Raw genomic sequence first — 18,870 nt, 5'->3', positions numbered from 1 at the left:
GAGATCACAAATATTTTATATTATACAGTTTCATGTGGTTAATTTACTTTGTTTCTGACTTACTTTTCACACATTTTCTTTTTTTTTAAAGTGTACGATTATAAAACCATATAAAATACATTTACCCTTTCTTTCAAAAATATAATGTATGTAGAGGTAAGCTGAACTGACTCTGGAAAATTCAAATGAGGACTCTGGAAGAAGAAGGGATCCTGTGGGGGAAAAATAGTATGTAATTATACAGTTAAAGACTGTATTATAATGGGGGGTGGGGAGAGGCAGGCAAATTAAGGTGGCACAGACAATGACAAAGATCCATAACTGGAGCAGAAATAGTTCAGCATGACTTTAGACAAACAGGGAAAGTTGTCACAGTGGGAAGGTGTAGGAATTTGACAGTCTGTTCAGAATGCCTCAGTTTCACAATAAATGTGAGGTGGAATAGTTCCACAAAGGACAGGGAGTGACATAGCTGAGAGATTAATATTGTAATTAAACTCATGGCAGGAGTGGCGGGGGGAAAGATTTTCAGAGACATAAATGGCAGCTAGGTACCTAGCTGCTATATGTGCCTTTGAAAATCTCCCCCATAGATATCTTCAACTGGGAATCAAAAAACAATTAACTGGCCTGAACAACTTCCAAGTAGGACAAAATATGTAGCAAGAGGGAATTGAGAGTACACTGGGAATTGCCAGCTTCCTAAGAACTACTTGCAAGCCTAGCCAGTAGTTTGTTTCATTCCCCCATTCTTGGTTCTCTTTCTGATTTAGTGGGTGGGTAGCTCTACCTACCAATCCTCTAATTTCTCAATAATTCACTAGTTTTGGGAATTAATTCTCTGCTTTTTAAGTCTTTCTATTGTATAAACATTTACAATGTCTCTCAACGTTTTCACTTCTTATATTTCTGTCTTTTCTTTCTACGAACATTGTATCATTCTTTGTTTCATTATGCCCCATGAGGCTTTATCTCCTTCATAAGGTTTTCCCCCTGCATGGAATGTTACCATCTTTACAAAAGTTTTCTTGAGAGAGAGAACAAAATCTCTAACTTTTTGTCACCATATTGAAGATTTTTCTAAAACCATGAACCCAGATGTTAAATGTTGCCCTTATGTATTCCAGTGGATTACAAAAGTAGATGAATGTAAGATCAGTTTTGAAGTTAAGGCTTTTTGATTCTTTTTCAAAGCATAAGCTATATACTTGTTAAGCTCTTAAGCTTTGAGCTTTAATAGAGCTTTTCAAGAAGATTGTCAAGATTAATTTGGATGCATGTTTTATAGAGCCTGCCCAGCTTTAATTCGAAGGCAAGCAGTATGAGACAGAAATTGAGAAGAGCTTTCTCATACTATTTCTGAGGTTTTTTTTCTTGCAGCCCATTATAGTGTGGTGCACTGTGTATTCATTCTTATTGGGGATGATATTTAAAAGCAGGCAAATATATTTTTCCTTAAAAGTTGATATTTAGCATTCTTACAGCTGTTTCTATCTGTTCATCATTTATAGCATGAGACAAGATATTTGCGCAAATGTCATCAAATTCATTTCCCACTTTTATCTCAAGCTCAACACAAGTAAAATTAAAGTTTTTCAGTTTTTTTATTTTTAATGAAACATACAGAACATTGTGTTTTAAGCTATATCAATCCTCATTTTTTAATGAAGGAAACTTTACTTTAAATCCCCAAGATGAAGGTATGAAGATTTCATTTGTATAGCTTTTGTTACTAAGTTAATTGTAAAAAACTCTTGTTAAAAAACACAATGGCAATTCTTCTGACACAAATTTTCAAGTGAAACCTTGTTCACATGAATTCAGTAATAATAAAGTATTATTTTATGGTTTTGTGTTATCAAAAAGTTACAGTTCATTGCTGTGACATTACAATCATGAAATATGACAGTGTTCATCTTAATTAACATAAAAAGAAAAGGAGGACTTGTGGCACCTTAGAGACTAACCAATTTATTTGAGCATGAGCTTTCGTGAGCTACAGCTCACTTCATCAGATGTTTACCGTGGAAACTGCAGCAGACTTTATATACACACAGAAATCATGAAACAATAAGGTATTGTTTCATGATTTCTGTGTGTATATAAAGTCTGCTGCAGTTTCCACGGTAAACATCTGATGAAGTGAGCTGTAGCTCACGAAAGCTCATGCTCAAATAAATTGGTTAGTCTCTAAGGTGCCACAAGTCCTCCTTTTCTTTTTGCGAATACAGACTAGCACGGCTGTTCCTCTGAAACCTGTCATTAATTAACATAGTTTTACTTAGCAGAAAAATGTAATAGAAATTATGCTTTTGGTGAATAAATTAAAGTATTATAAATTTGACCTACCTGAAATCCACTGTGTTCCAGACTTTTTCTTTAAATAATGTTTCCCCTTTTATACCACAATTGCCTCAAGTGGTTGGTCAATATTTGGAGTCTGGCTGGGTTGTTTCCATTAGGAGAAGTTGATGATATAAGCCAGGTATTTTTCTGGTGCAGTTCTGTTTATTTACAACGAATGAACACAAAGTCCTGTTTTCCTGAATTCCATAGGAACAAACAAAAGGGGGCAGTTTCCTTGTTCAGAAATCCAAGCCTGCCTTTCCAGAAAGTATTATGCCCAAAGGAATCCCTTTCTCTTGACTTTCTCCCAAGGCCACACTTACTGCTTTTCTTGCTTTCTTCTCACTTCCCCTTGGCTTTCTAGTTGCTTTCTGCCCCTCGTGCACATAGCGGCAACCAATCAATCCACCAGCACTTGTATTGGATTTGCAATCAGTCCCCAGAAAAACACCTCAGACCATGTGGTTTAGCTTCTACTCAGGCCTTGTCATGCTGCTGAGGCCTTGGGTGGTGGCTTTTATAGTTTCAACTGTCACCACACAATAGGGCATTTTATTTCTTCTTCCATTTAGCCTGAATGAAAGGTGCATAGTACCACCCATCAGCTTTAACCAGCTTTTTGATTGATGGCAACCATTAACATCTCCAAGTATAACAATAATATGCTATTCAGCTGATAAATTATTAAAATAGCAAATATTTTATAGGACATACAGAAAGATTTTTGTGCCCATTTGTGACTTTTATCCTTCTAATCTGTGGTAATTAACACACGCTGTTTCCCTAAATTGTGTGCATCATAGAAGGAGATAAAATGAACCCATGCCGGTTTCTATATCACCAGAAAGGAAGTGGAAAGTAAATGATTGCCAAATAAAATGGGAAAAATCAGCATGTACATAAATGTTACTTATCTTTTTGAGGTGATGTTGGTGGGAAGATTTTTCTTTTTCTTTTTTCGGTGGTTTGTTACTGGTTTTCACGAAGATGAGACACAAAAACACTAATGACTCAGAAATTTTAGTGATAGTACCTTTTTGAGTTACTGAGTGAAACCAGGTATGTAGCGCATAGTATGATGGCTATTTATGTGAATCATTTTGATCCCTCTGAAGTCAATGGGGGAGGTTTGGAGTTCATTTCAGTGTAAGTAAGATGGCTTGATCCTGCAGGCCTTGCCCTTTGAGGCCTTTTCAGGCCTATAATTACATATCTGTATGTATGCAAGAGTAAAAGTTACACCAGTTATTCGTTTATAAACATAGGTTTCCAGCAGTTCATGGTATGTCTATAAATACACGCTCAAGGAAGGGATTTTCAAAACTAAGGGGCAGGTTCTCAGCTTGACTTCAATAGAGCTATAACTATATACCAACTAAAGGTCTTCCCCATTGGCCCTGATTTTGCAGCTTGTTCTGTGCGATGTCAGAGTTCTGTGCAGACTCTAGGCTTAACCCGCCTGAATCTCATAATAGGGTCAGGGCCAAAGTTCATAACAAAAATCTAAGTAATGTTTGAAATTTATAAAGCAAAAATGGTTCATTTTGACTTTATCAGTTCTGCATATGCAGCAATTACTTATGTCAAAGTTCTTCTGCTAAGGATTTTATTTTTTCATAATTAATTTGCATAGTTTAGTAAATTATTTGCAGTGTATTTTATTTCTAGTTATGTCATTCCACACCAACTAGGTTAACATAATGATCCTCAATGAGGACTACATCTATACCAAAATCAAGTTTAAAACTTAATCTTTTTATGGATCTGTTTAACAGGTAAAAATGTATTTCTCCACTATCTCAAATCTTACAAACAGCTGTATGGATTTTTTTCAAGCTTGTAAGAAAAACTCATTTTTAGGCAGGAAACAAGAATAGGACACATCTGTTCAAAAGGTAAATATATCTGAATTATTTTTTTTTGGGTGAAAACAGAAGATTACAATGGAAATTTAAACTATAGCAGGAATACACAACTTCTTTTATAAAAATATACAGTAGCTAGAAGTCAAATTATAAAAGTTTTAAGGAGTAACACAAATATCTACTTCCCAATAGACTAGAATGTCTCAGAAGTGTAAATATTGTACTTCTATAAAAACTGTCTAAATGTTCCATGAAAGATGCCTAAATGTTCCGATCCATTGTGTAAACACTGAGTCATCCAAGAGTCTGGAACAGATCCTAAGAATAAACTGAACATGTTCTTTGTAACCTTTAGAGGAAGGAATCTGACTTTAGGATAGGAAAGTTAAAGGAAGTTATACTCAAAACCCTTGATTTCTTATAAATAAGCCCCAGGGTATAATGCTAACAGAGAATAAAAAAGAAAATGAAAATCAGTAGTGTCGTGTCATTCAGAAGTTTTCATGTTCTGGCTTTGCAACATTAATGTCACCATTGTAATGTTACTAAAGCAATGTGTTTTTGATATTTAGTACTCTGTTCTAGCACTCTTTCTTGATATTATCCCAATCCTGAAGTCCTTTCTCAGGCCAAATTGGCTTCAACTGGAAGCTTGATCTGAGAAATAACTGCAGGATTGAGCTGATTTTATGCAAGAAACAAGGAAATATTTATTTAAGCCCAGATCTACAAAGGGATTCGGGCATTGCAACGCTGAATATTGCAATACGTAACTTTTAGAAAAATCACAGGGACAGCAATAACACAATCCACAAAATCTGATCTGAGTTAAGGAGTACTTGTGGCACCATAGAGACTAACCAATTTATTTGAGCATAAGCTTTCGTGAGCTACAGCTCACGTCATCGGATGCATACTGTGGAAAGTGTAGAAGATCTTTTATACACACAAAGCATGAAAAAATACCTCCCCCCACCCTACTCTCCTGCTGGCAATAGCTTATCTAAAGTGATCACTCTTCTTACAATGTGTATGATAATCAAGCTGGGCCATTTCCAGCACAAATCCAGGGTTTAACAAGAATTTCTGAGGAGGGGGGGAGGGGGTTAGGAAAAAACAAGGGGAAATTGGTTACCTTGCATAATGACTTAGCCACTCCCAGTCTCTATTCAAGCCTAAGTTTATTGTATCCAATTTGCAAATGAATTCCAATTCAACAGTTTCTCGCTGGAGTCTGGATTTGAAGTTTTTTTGTTGAAGAATTGCAACTTTCATGTCTGTAATCGCGTGATCAGAGAGATTGAAGTGTTCTCCGACTGGTTTATGAATGTTATAATTCTTGACATCTGATTTGTGTCCATTTATTCTTTTACGTAGAGACTGTCCAGTTTGACCAATGTACATGGCAGAGGGGCATTGCTGGCACATGATGGCATATATCACATTGGCGGATGTGCAGGTGAACGAGCCTCTGATAGTGTGGCTGATGTTATTAGGCCCTGTGATGGTGTCCCCTGAATAGATATGTGGGCACAGTTGGCAACTGGCTTTGTTGCAAGGATAGGTCCCTGGGTTAGTGGTTCTGTTGTGTGGTATGTGGTTGCTGGTGAGTATTTGCTTCAGGTTGGGGGGCTGTCTGTAGGCAAGGACTGGCCTGTCTCCCAGGATTTGTGAGAGTGTTGGGTCATCGTTCAGGATAGGTTGTAGATCCTTAATAATGCGTTGGAGGGGTTTTAGTTGGGGGCTGAAGGTGACGGCTAGTGGCGTTCTGTTATTTTCTTTGTTAGGCCTGTCTTGTAGTAGGTGACTTCTGGGAACTCTTCTGGCTCTATCAATCTGTTTCTTCACTTCCGCAGGTGGGTATTGTAGTTGTAAGAATGCTTGATCGAGATCTTGTAGGTGTTTGTCTCTGTCTGAGGGGTTGGAGCAAACGAAAGCTTATGCTCAAATAAATTGGTTAGTCTCTACGGTGCCATAAGTACTCCTTTTCTTTTTGTGAATACAGACTAACACGGCTGTTACTCTGAAACCTGATCTGAGTTAGGCACCTACGCTCCCTATACAATGAATGGGGAAAGATAGGTGCATAAGAATGTGATCCACAACAACCAGCATGCTAGGCAGGGATCCATCTAAGCTAGTCAATGAAAGATGCTGATCCCTGGGGCCTACACATACTGTCACAATATGTGGTGTACCTCATCCTGTACACTAAATGCCCCAATAACAACTACATGGGTGAAACCATATAATCATTACACTTTCAAATGAACTCACACAGAAAAATAATGAAAGGCAAAAACATCTAATCACTTCTGGGTGGGTGAATACTTTTTTCACAAAATAATCACTCTGTATCTGACCTCTGTCCTCATCCTCAAAGGAAATCTACACAACACCTTCAAAAGGTCAGACTGGGAGCTTAAATTCATAATTTTGCTAGATGCTAAAAATCATGGTCTTAATAAAGACATTGGATTTATGGCTTATTACAACAATCTGATACCCATTAACCTCCCTTTTTTGTCCTTTGACTGCAGAGGTGTTAGAGAGCCACTTTACCTTGAATGGTCTCTTATATTATTTGTTAATTATTTATGCTAAACAATCTGTTCCACCTTGTATTTAGCTGAGACACTCTGAGTATCTTTCCCAGACCTGCAGAAGAGCTCTGTGTAGCTCAAAAGTTTATCTGTTTCATCAACAGATGTTGGTCCAATACAAGTTATTACCTCACTCACCTTGTGTCTCTAATCCTGGGACCAACATGGCTACAACAACACTGCACAGAAATCTACATAGTCATTGAGGTACTGGCAATTAAAGTATATTCACTTACTATACATACCAACCTAACTAAGCCAATTTAAATCAGAAGTATCTTAGCCAAATTAATAATGACTACAGTAGGAAAAATTCTGCATATAAATTGGAAGAAGAATTGCCTTTTCTCCAGACTTTTGGGAAAGTAAAATAAAGCAAATTTCTGCTGGTGCTGTTGCTTATTTTCACCATAAATGAAAAACAAGTATTGCCAGTGAAACTATGAGGTATGTTCTGTGTCTAATTATTTTAATTAAAACTGTGTACACACACACACACACACACACAGAAGCACAAAATGCCTAATCATGTAAAATAAACATAAAATATTAACTAAAGTGCCAGTAAATTATAAAAAGGAAATGGTGACCCAAAATGAGAGAAGATTTGGGTCAGAGGGACTATTAAATAAAGGGAGAAATCCACTAGATTTTTTCATAGCTTGAATTTGTAGCCCCACAATAAAATCCTTCAACAAACCTCAGAACAAAAAGTTAGTGATTCATATACAGCAAACCTAGGTATCAGTTTCAAGTGTGTGACCAAATATTTCAACATATCAATGGTTTCTTCTATATCAATTATACCTAAAGGTTATTTTACTTAGGTAAAGTAAAAATATGATGTAAGCACTGATGCTGCAAAGACTTAAGCATGTGCTAAACTTTTCACATAGAGAGGAATCCCAGGAACTTCACTGGGGTTCCTCATAGGGTGTAAAGGTAAACATATACATACATCTTTGCAGACCTTAGTCCTTAATTTTTCTTTTAGATAATTCTTATATTTCAGCTACTGTTACTGAAAATAGGCATGTTACAGGGGAAGCAGCACCCATTTTGGTTTTGTAGTTCTCAAATTAGCTTTTTACTGGTACTACAAGTCTGCGTGGGATTGTGTAATGGAATGCTTAACTGTATTATACTGTTCAGCCACTATGTGTGTAACATATCTTAAACTCATAACAAATAAGCATTCCTGGCAGTGCATGAAAGGATCTTATAGTGAATGTGTCTGGTTTATCTCACTGTGAAGGAAGCTCTGGTACAGAAGTCTGATGTGCTAGTAGTGGTCCTGCAATCTGTATGACAAGCTGAACATGATATGATGGCAGAAGTAAACGAATGCCAGAGTTGAACAGAAACATGAGAAAAACAGCAACAAAAGTTGCAGATAGAAGTGTGGGGGGAAGCAACAAAGGTTGCAGGATCTTATCAATATGCTATTCCTCAGTGTACCACAGAGCTTTAGCATGGACAGCATGAAAGCAGTATTTTGCAAGATTTTGCATTGCTACAAAACACCACCAGGAAATTGGAAATATTCAGGTATCTTTAATGTATGCTATGGAGAAGCAGGCAGAGTATAACTTTAAATCCTTTGACTTTAAAGAAGACAGTTACAAAGATGATTATGAAAGGTTTCTGACTATGTTTGATGTATACTGCATACCTCAGATAAATGTGGGTTATTAAAGAGCTTGTTTTCACCAGAAAATTCAAGAAACAAAGGAAAATGCTAAACCTTTTGTAAGAGCTTTGCATGCATTGTCAGAATATTGTGATTTTGGGACAGCAAAACTTGAAAATGTCAGAGACAGGCTGGCTATTGGGTTAACAGACAAGAACCTTTTTGCAACAACTCCAGTTAAAGAGTGATCTAACCCTACCCATAGCAATCCAAATAGCAAAGCAGTCTGAACTTGTGAAACAGTGGAACAAAAGGCAGGAGCAACTTGAAAAACGTGAAATTAGTTTAGAATCTATAAACTGACATTGCATGAGTGCTAAAAGTTACCATCAAAGCCGTGAGGCTATAAAGAAATTCCAGACAAGTTACAAAGCCTTTCAAAATAAATGTACCAGACATGGAAAAATATACAGCCCAACAGGTGTATGGTTAGCCAAAAGCACAAGATGTAATAAATGTACAAAATATGGTCATTTTACAGCTGTTTGCCATACGAAAGCTGTCAGAAAATGGACTAATATCATAGACAATCAAGAGCCATTGTTTCTGGGGTCTATCATGTGGTGACACAGAGCCTGCCGGGAGAGCGAAACTTAATATTCATGATAAGACTACTAACTTTAAAACTGACTTAGGAGCAGATCTGATTGTCATCTCAGAAGGGATTTACAATCACCTTCCACCCCTACCAGAGCTAAAATCAACAGACACAGCCTTGATTAGTTAGTCTTGGAGGTATTCTGAACTGCATAGGCCGGTTCTTCATAGAAACAGCTTACAAAGACAAAAGCTCTCCATTCAGTGTGAATGTGATCAAAGACCAATGACTTTCTCAGCTACGGTGTGGTAGCCATGAAGGTCTGAGTGAGAAAGCTGGAAGAATTTAACAGAGTATTTGATGATATGGGATTTTTGAAAGGAGATCCACGACAAATAAAATTAAGAGACAATGGTGAACCATACAGGATACAAACACCTCTACCAGACATATCTTGGAAGAGATTAGCTGCAGATTTATGCAAATTCAGAGCACATTATTACTTGATTGTAATGGACTGTTTTTCACTTAACATGTTGCAGTGTTATTGAGAAATTGAAGTGCACTTTTGCTTACTATGCTATTCCAGAACAATTAGTGATGGACAATGAACCACAGTTTACTGCATCAGAATTTGTTATTCCAAATGAAATAATATTTTGATGATATTACTAGCAGCCCACATTACCCACAAGCTGTACAAACAGTCAAAAAAATCTTAGAGCAAGACGATCCATCCCTTGCTCTTCTGAGTTACAGATCAATACCTGTAACACCTACTAAATATAGTCCAGCACAACTCCTAAGGGAAGACAACTCAGAATTACTCTTCTGACATAAGTTCTTTTCCAATCTCCAGAGTGGCAAAATCAGATAAAAAGGCAAAAAGACCTTACAAACACTTTTATAACAGATGTCACTCAGAGAGCTGCCAGGTCTAGAACCTGGTGACAGTGTTTGTGTCAAACTAGATGAAGAACTCAAGCTATCATAAAGAAAAAGAATTATTATAGATTATGCCCAGATCATACGTGACTGAGGTTGACAGTAGAGTTTTCAGCAGAAACTGTCAATCTCTACAGTTTGCTTCTCGGAACAATCAAGTGAGGAAACTCTATGATGGCAGATGCAGAACAGGAAAAGGACTCAAAATTTCCAAACTAACCACAGCCAGTTGTTGCAACTAATGGACAGCCAGATCAGTTGTTACATATTCGGGTTGTGTAATTAGAAAACCAGTATGATTCAGAGACATTTAACAGACTGATCTATACTGAATTTTAAAGATAGCGTGATAGAGTAAATTTTGGAAATGGTAGGTATTTAAAACTACCATTGGAAGTGGAGGAAGAAATGGAATGCTAAACTGTATTATACTGTTCAGCCATTAGCTGGTGCCAAGTGTAGCATAGTTTAAGCTCACAACAGTCATTCCTGGCAGTGCCTTAAAGGCTCTCATAGTGAATATATCCTGTGTATCTGGCTGGGAAGGAATCTCTGTAGCCATTCCATATCTGGTACAGACACCTGACCTGCTAGTAGCAGCCCTACAAACTATTTTGTACAAGGTATACATGCCAGATGGCATCTGGGCCTGAAATTCAAACAGCAAATAAGCAATGAGTGTGCTGATGAGGATCAGCTAAGAGGTTCATCTGCTGAGTCCCAGTCTTTAAAGGTAAGAGAAGGGAGCAGCAGTGAGAGTGAAGTAGGAAACTGACTGAGGTGTATGTTCAAAGGGAATGATGTTAATGAGTTATAATTTGGGGGGGGGCGGTGGAAGGAGTAGGGACTGAGAATTATTTGGATATCTGTTAGAAAAGAGTACAAGAGTTGGGGTAATGGTTGGAGGGAGGGAGAAGGCTGTGCTGGAAAATGGGAATCTGGGAGTAGGATTTGTGTGAAGGAGACCTCTGTAGGGGATGTTTGTGACTATACCTATGTTTAGTTTAAAGGCCTGATTCTGTGAGGTGCTGAGCGTCCTCCACTCCCCACGAGCTCAAAAAACCTCTCAGGAAGTGCTGAGCATCTTGCCCGTTCAGGTCCTTATAGAATAGCTTGAAAAGAGATTGTGATGTGAGTTTTTTGGTATGTAAGCTAGGGGCCTAAGGACAGGTCTACACTACAGCAGGGATTGACGCTCAGAGATCGCTCCACCGGCGGTCAGTTTAGTGGGTCTCGTAAAGATCCTCCAAATCGACTGTAGATTGCTCTCCAGTCGACCCCTGTACTCTACCCCGACGAGAAGAGTAACATAAGTCGACGGGAGAAAATCTCCCGTTGACCCCCAGCGGTGTAGACCCGGCGGTAACTTGACCGAAGATATGTCGACTCCAGCTACGTTATTCATGTAGCTGGAGTAGCATAGCATAGGTCGACTACCGCAGTAGTGTATACATAGCCTAAGTGTGGAAAGGGAAGTATTTCTGAAATAGAGAACACACAAAATCCTGCCTGACTGTTCTGTACTTTTTTTACTGTGTTCCTTTATATTTAGTTTGCAGTCACAACACATGAGGATATTTTGAAGGAAGTTTATGTTTGCAAGCAGCTGAATGTAATAAAGTGGTTTTCACTAAACCAGAGAGCACACGCAGCCACTGGAGCAGAACTGAAATGATGTGCTGAAGTATCAAACTGTCAATTTCATACTGCCCTTTTAAAGAATATTTTTTCTGTTTCCTTTTTCCCTTGTGGGTCAGGTAAAGAATTTCTTAATTGTGCTTATAGTGAGCAACTCTTCTAGCCATAATCCAATTATATGAATCATAAGTCAGTATTTAAAGAGGATGTAGAGTAGTTGGTGTCTTTTTTTTTAAGTGTGGAAGGTTAACACTAACTGAGCATGTTTCTGACATTTAATCGAATGGAAGATTCCAGTGGTGCCCATATCTCACCAGCAAAAGTGGGAGGAGGTGAGGAGAAGGGAAAAGATTCTATGTTCCCATTGCATAAAAAAAATTGGATACCTAATTTCTCATACATGGAAATTTGAATAAAAGGTGGTAACAGATTTTCCTAACAAGTCTTAATCTGTCTTCCTTCTTTCCCTACTGGGAAGAACAGAAATAGCCAAAATGAATATCTGCCCAAGAATGACTTATGTCGTTAGCCTGTTGCCTTTCAAGGTTGCTCCCTTGCTCTTTGCTTAAATAAAAAGGCTTATCATGCAATCTATAATAGGATAAAAAACAACCTTGCTTGTCACACAGGACCCTTAAAAAATCCTGGGCAACTGGAGGTAGCCAGATTTGAATCTATATTAACCTGCATTCCAAACACATCCTGTTGTAAGGTGGTTCCCCTCCAATAGGTCAGAATACACACCAGCCTGGGTCGAAATAAGAAAAAGCTTAGCTGTGCCTTTGGTTCCCTCTCTTCTTTTATATATCTTAAAAGGCTACCCATGTGCTTAAGGAAAAATCCAGTCTTTACTGGATCTGCATGGGGCATCCTGAAATGCGTTAAGATGACTACAGCATCCAGTCTGACTAATTCTCTTCTCATACCACTTTGGGATAACCTGTGCCTCAGGATCAAGGCCAACTCCATGCTTAAGGCAATTCGGATGGAAAAAGGATTAACAAAAATTAGACATATAATACATGATGATAGTAACAGATGTAGACTCTGTAATCAGGCAACAGCAGTAAACACACAGTTATATTGATGAACAAACAATTTGATTTTGTCAACCAACAGCAGTGATAAAAGTGGAATCACAAGACACCTCATCTAGATTCTGAGATCTCAATATTCAGGGATTCAGGCATGTAACTGTAACTCCTTCAATTAGATGTGTAACAAATATCAGCTACTGCTGTCTCACACTTCTTCCTTTCAGTGGCTATGTTCCAGGATCAATGGAAGAATAGGGGACAATTGGTCTGTTTCAACTCTCTTACCTCTAGAAGAACATGTTAAGAAATATGGACACAAAAGTAACTTTGAAGGAATTACTTATAGGTGGCTTAATACTTTGCATATGCTCTCAATCTCAGCCTCAAAGAAAAATGTGAAAAACAACCTAGTTTTACTATCACAACAGAAACAGAGACGGTTTCTGGCTTAAAGTGAAAGATTCTCATTCTATAACCTTGTGATTCTTCCAGAACAAGATATTAAACAGTACGACTGGGCTCCAGAGCATTTGTTTAAGGCTAGACTGGCAATACACAGTGGTTGGAGATGCAAACAGCCACATGCCAACCTTTTACGCACATCTGTGTACCTATCAAAAATGCATGTGTGCTGGAACACCACATTCAGTGCTCTCTCAAAAACTTTAAGCATTGCTATCTTTCCTTCTCCAAGCCTGTGTTTTTTCAGGGTGCTTGAGGAGTTTATATTACCAGTTAACATAAAGAAATTGATTGTAGTAACTATTTTAGTTGCCAAAACAACTGAGCAAATGGAAATCTGCAATTCCTTCCCCACATAGAGGCTGGCTTAGTGAGCTCTCTACTACCACATTAATGGAAAAAAATGACTCTCATATAGATGCTTGGAAAAAATATGAGTCTATCTGGTCACTCATGAAACTATTGCATACTTTTTCAGATTAGTATATATTAGTCCCCAGTACACCTAGGTTATGGTCTCACTCACTTATTTATCTATTTAGTCACTTTAATAATTGATGACCTCTACGGCTTCAGGGGTTGGTTTGGTTTGGTTTGGTTTTTTTCTTCTGGGTTTTACAAGTAATGAACATTGAATTTAGTTTTTGTATGGTATATCCATCTTGTGCATGTATCGATGTATGTTTTGTTTCATTATGTGTTTATACTTTATATAAAAATAAAGTTTAAAAAATCTGTTAAATCTGCAGGGATTTATGTAACACATCACAGGCCTACCTAGAGGTGGGAGTCTGATTTTGAATTAGGTATGCATTGTATTTAACAGACTGATTAATACAGACTTGGGTGGATCTATATTCTCATCCTAATGTGGAGAGACTTCTGTGCATCACTAACCTTAAATGTTACTGGCAGTTACATGCATGAATCCCTGAATATTTAGATATCAGAATCTAGATGAGGTGTCCTGTGATTCCACTTTTTATCACTGCTGTTGGTTGACAAAATCAAATTGCTTGTACACCAATGTAATTGAGTGTTTACTGCTGTTGCCTGATTATAGATTCTACATCTGTTGTTAAGAATACCATTAACATGGATTGACTTTCTTATTTTCATATTGCTCTGCATACATTTAGTCTGCTGTCAGTAAAAGGATTCAACATTTAGGGTTTTTTTTATATTTCCATATGTACTCATTGCCTCTTAGCAAGTGTACAGTAAAGCACCGGGACCCTGCTGCATTACACACACCTTGGACAATGTCATTTAAAATTCTGATCTGCAATTAAGCAGTAAATAATTAAGTAGTTCATAATTTACAAAAAGAAGGTGGTAGATGGTTAATTTTCTCCCTAGTGTCCACCTGTGGGGCAATTTGGGATTTGCTAAAATGATGAATAGATATGTCTGGTAGGAAACACCTTGTTATAGAACTGCAGAGTATATAAATGGAAGCTACAGCCTGTACAACAAAGGCCACAGGCGGTAGCTGGTAATAAGGCATCTGTGGATCTTAAGGATTTTGAAGTATTTGACTTTTTTTTTTTTTACTGTTCTTTCTCTTCAGCCATGAGTTTTCTCACTGAGATAAGATCTAATTTGCTAGGGGGATTGTTCTATTACAAGACACAACATCTTCACATTTCAAAGGAAAACAAACCAAGAACCTTTTCTTTTTACCATGCAAGTACTTTTTCCCCACCAAAGTTACTGTAGCAGCTGATATGAAAAAGCTCAAAGAACGTGGTCCAGCTAGACACAATATTCTGTTTTGTATGAACTCACTTATATCCTATTTTAGATTGTCTTATTTTACAGGTTACAAGTCAATGCAGACAGGTGTGTCATAAAATGGATTTTAAAATGGTACGTGCGTGTATGACTATGAAGATTTTATGGGCCAATTTGTATGGAACGTGAAAATACTAAGTTTGATCTTTAGTCAGACTGACATTACTGCATAAGATCAAATATAATCAGAATATGGCTTTGTAACATTTCATACATAAGAAGGCAAGATGGACTGTATTGTAAAAGATGTTGTCATATAACGGTGGAAAATAGAAACTGCGTTCTGGAATATTGATCCTGTATGATAAATTCAAAATATATTCTAAAAAGAATGTTATGAGAATTAAATGGATTTCATTATTCAGTGTAATCAGGATGTATTGGAAGCATCAACAAATCCTCAAATGAGCGCATTGCAATAAATAATACAGATGTTGCACATTGGTGCTAACCATTCATCATCATCATCACTCCCATAACCACATTGGTTGTTGGGGCACCATCATTGATGAGCAATCAACCAATTGTCTCCACCCCTGACGATTGTGTGTCAGTGCTTGAGTGTCCGTGAAGTCCATTCCTGTCCACTCTTTTATGTTGTCAATCCATCTGTTCTTCTGTCTACCTCTTCTTCTCTTCCCCTGTACTGTCCCTTGGAGGATGATCTTGGATAGGCCAGATGATCTTGTCACATGGCCGTACCACTTCAGCTTGCACTTCTTCATGGTCGTCAGGAGGTCTTCATATGACCCAGTGCATTAGGTGGTGATGTTGCAGACCTCTTCATTATGACGTAGTCCAAGTAGGAGATGCCCAGGATTTTATGGAAGCATCTCATCTCTACTACCTGTATTTTCCATTCAAGTTCTGCAATAAGGGTCCATGTCTCACATGCATACAGAAAAATGGAGATGACCAATGTGTGCAGCAGTTTCAGTTTGGATTCCAGGGAGATGTTCTTATTCCTCCAAATTGGCTTTTGTTTGTGCAGTTCTTGCCCGAATTTCTGCCTTGGATCCTTCATCAGTGATGATTGCCCCCAAATACTTGAACTGTTTCACTGTCTCCAGCTCTTGTCCACTGACAGTGGTATCATATTTGTTCGTCATCAGCTTGGTTTTCTCTGCACTGATTTCCATGCCATATTTTGAGGAAGTTTCATCCAATCATTTCACAAGGTTGGCAAGTTCATCTTCGCTGCCTGCCAGGCCATCAATGTCATCAGCAAACAGAAGATTTGAGATTGTTCGCCCCCCAGTGCTTACTGTGCATGTGTGATCTGCTAGGCCATTGGTCATTTTGCACTCCAAGTAGAAGTTGAACAGCGTGGGTGAAAGAAACTACCAGACTCCGGTAGTGGTGCGAAACCATTCTCCTATTGTTCCATCAACGAGAACGGCACTGCTGGCCTTGGCATACAGTTGTTTAATGATAAGAATAAGCTTACGACCAATGTTGTACTTCTTTATGGTTGCCTAGAGAACTTCATGCCATACTCTGTCAAACGCCTTCTTGAAGTCAACAAAGACATGGTAGATGTCCTGCTGGTGTTGTAAGTACTTCTCACATAGAACACGAAGGTTGAAAATTGCTTCTGTGGTACTTCTTCCAGCATGAAAGACAGCTTGTTCTTCAGCAATGATGATATCTGCTTGTGGCTTCAAAATGTTCAATATGACTTTCAATATCACTTTGCTGGGTTGGCTAATAAAGCTTATGGTCCAGTAATTTTGACACAATTGCAGAATGCCTTTCTTTGGCAGAGTGATGATTAATGACTGTGTCCACGTGGAGGGCCAATCATCGGTCTGCCAGATCTTGTTGCAGATCTTGGTGAGTACATCTATTATTATTTCTTCTCCGAATTTCATCAGTTCAGCTGGGATGTTGTCAATACCTGTAGCCTTTCTGTTCTTGAGTGATTTCACAGCTGTCTCCACTTCTTCATGTAGTATTGGAAAATCATCCGCCTGTGCTGAATCTAGGCTGTCTAAGACACTAGGATCTCCATTTGTCCGGTGCAGTTCAGATCAGAGCAGTAGTTTGTTCGCCTATTGATGTCCCTTTCTTCTGTAAGACTGTTCCCTTCTTTGTCTTGATTTGTGTTTGCTTTGGTCCATCTTTCCATTCATTAGTTATCAACGACTAAAGGCAAGACAGTGCCCCACAATAAATGTTAACATATACCATAAAGTGTTTATAGAAATAAATGTAAGGAAAACTACACTTTTGTAGAATTATATGAAGATAAACGGAAGCGAGCAGCCTTTGAGGAAATAAGGGAAAAAACATGCCAGACTGTTCAATGGAGGTGCACAATGGAACATGTCTGGCTAGCAACCAGCTAAAGTAGGCTCAAAATTAAGACAGAACTTTCACCAAATCAAAGTAGTTCCATGTGGTAAAATATCCATATATTCTTTCTTGTGGTGTTAGCACTGGTGATGGTTGTTTTGCACAGAGGATTTTAAGGCCATAGACTAAAGCTAAAACTTTGAATATTGGTACTGCTGGAGTATCTGTAAAAACACAACAATTGCTGTGAGCAGTCACATAACCTGATTCATTCTGTATCCAAGAAAGATGAGGCTGGGGCTTTGACTGCAGTAGATCTGGGGATTAACTAAGGCTTTTGGCTTCTTTTAGATGTGGGGCCATGAGCCTTTATAAGAAGTTATTTTTTTTTATTTTTGTCCCCACCTCACATTCACATTTTTCCAACCCAATGCCATCTTTATATTTCTCATTAGTTATGGCTTTTTCCCTTGCTGAATATCAACATTTTCACTTTTCCAGTAACATAAGCATCCTTTGGCATCCTGGTATTACTCTAGACTCATGCTCATGTAAATGAGAACAGAGTCCGGCCCCATGGCTGTATTTCAATGGCTCTTCAAGCCCATCGCTAATGGTTACATGACTGACATTTCCGCTGTCTAGAGAAGGAAAACTGCTGTCAAGAATTTTTGTCAAAAAAAGATACTGTCTTGATTTTCTCAGTACTAGCTACTGTTTCAGTGAACAGACCACTGTCTGAGCTGCAAAAGAACCCAGGCTTATGGAGTACTTACAGACATACACTGCTGACAATGCTAGTAAATAAAAAATTAAACCTAATCATAGCTAGCCACAAAACATCAGACATACGTGCAAATGTGATAAAGAGTTAGACTGTATTTCTAGTAATTGTACTAAAGAAGCTGATACTGTAGTGACATTTTGACAATGTTATGTGGACATCTGTTGCATATAGCAGGGAGATTGTCTTTTCAATTGTTAACTAACATTTAGTAGAGGTTTTGGAGTTTGCTTTTTTAACTAGAAAGATGAAAGCATGAATTCACATACAAACTTATTATGTTTGAAGAGAATTTTAATATTCTGTAAATCTATTACAATGAGGCAGTGTTAACTGATGAGTATATTATGACCAAAAAAATGATAGACTGCAGAGGTAGCATGAGCTAGTGAACAGGTTCTGGGACAGATAGCTAGGAATTCCTGAGTTTTAGTCCTGGCTCTGCCTATCATTAGCCAAGGCCACACAGCAAACTTAATTATGTTCGCTGGGCCTCAGTGTAAAGCCTTTAGTCAGAAAAGTCTCAATGACTTCAGTAAACTAATATCAGTTCTCAGTTCAGAATTAATCCTCTCATCACACCCCTAAGATAGGCAATTTAATATTAATGTTAGAGAAACTGGCATAGAGGAGACTTCACTCTGGCATTGACTGCGCTCATTGACAATGCCATCTTCTAAATGTGTAAAATGCAGCTGATACTATTTGCTAACTTTCTGCAGAAGAGTATTGTAAGGACTGATTTTTTTTCTATCAAATTCTTTTTGATCCTTGTTTGAAATCACTCAAGGCCAAATTCTGTACTCAGTTACACTGGCGTGAGTCCAAAATAATGCCCCCAACACCAGTAGCAAGGAAGTGGTTGTAGTGCAG

General features: G+C 38.0%; 1 protein-coding gene across 3 annotated transcripts in view; it reads left to right on the top strand.

The window, feature by feature from the left end:
- The window catches only part of PRKG1 (protein kinase cGMP-dependent 1), a 901,242-nt gene that overhangs the window by 580,694 nt on the left and 301,678 nt on the right, over positions 1–18,870 (top strand). The gene's annotated exons all lie outside the window — the stretch shown is intronic.

This window comes from Lepidochelys kempii, chromosome 7 (assembly GCF_965140265.1).
Source record: "Lepidochelys kempii isolate rLepKem1 chromosome 7, rLepKem1.hap2, whole genome shotgun sequence".
Taxonomy (NCBI): Eukaryota; Metazoa; Chordata; order Testudines; family Cheloniidae; genus Lepidochelys; species Lepidochelys kempii.
The sequence above is the reverse complement of the archived record's forward strand: the minus strand, read 5'-3'. Positions and strand labels throughout refer to the sequence as shown.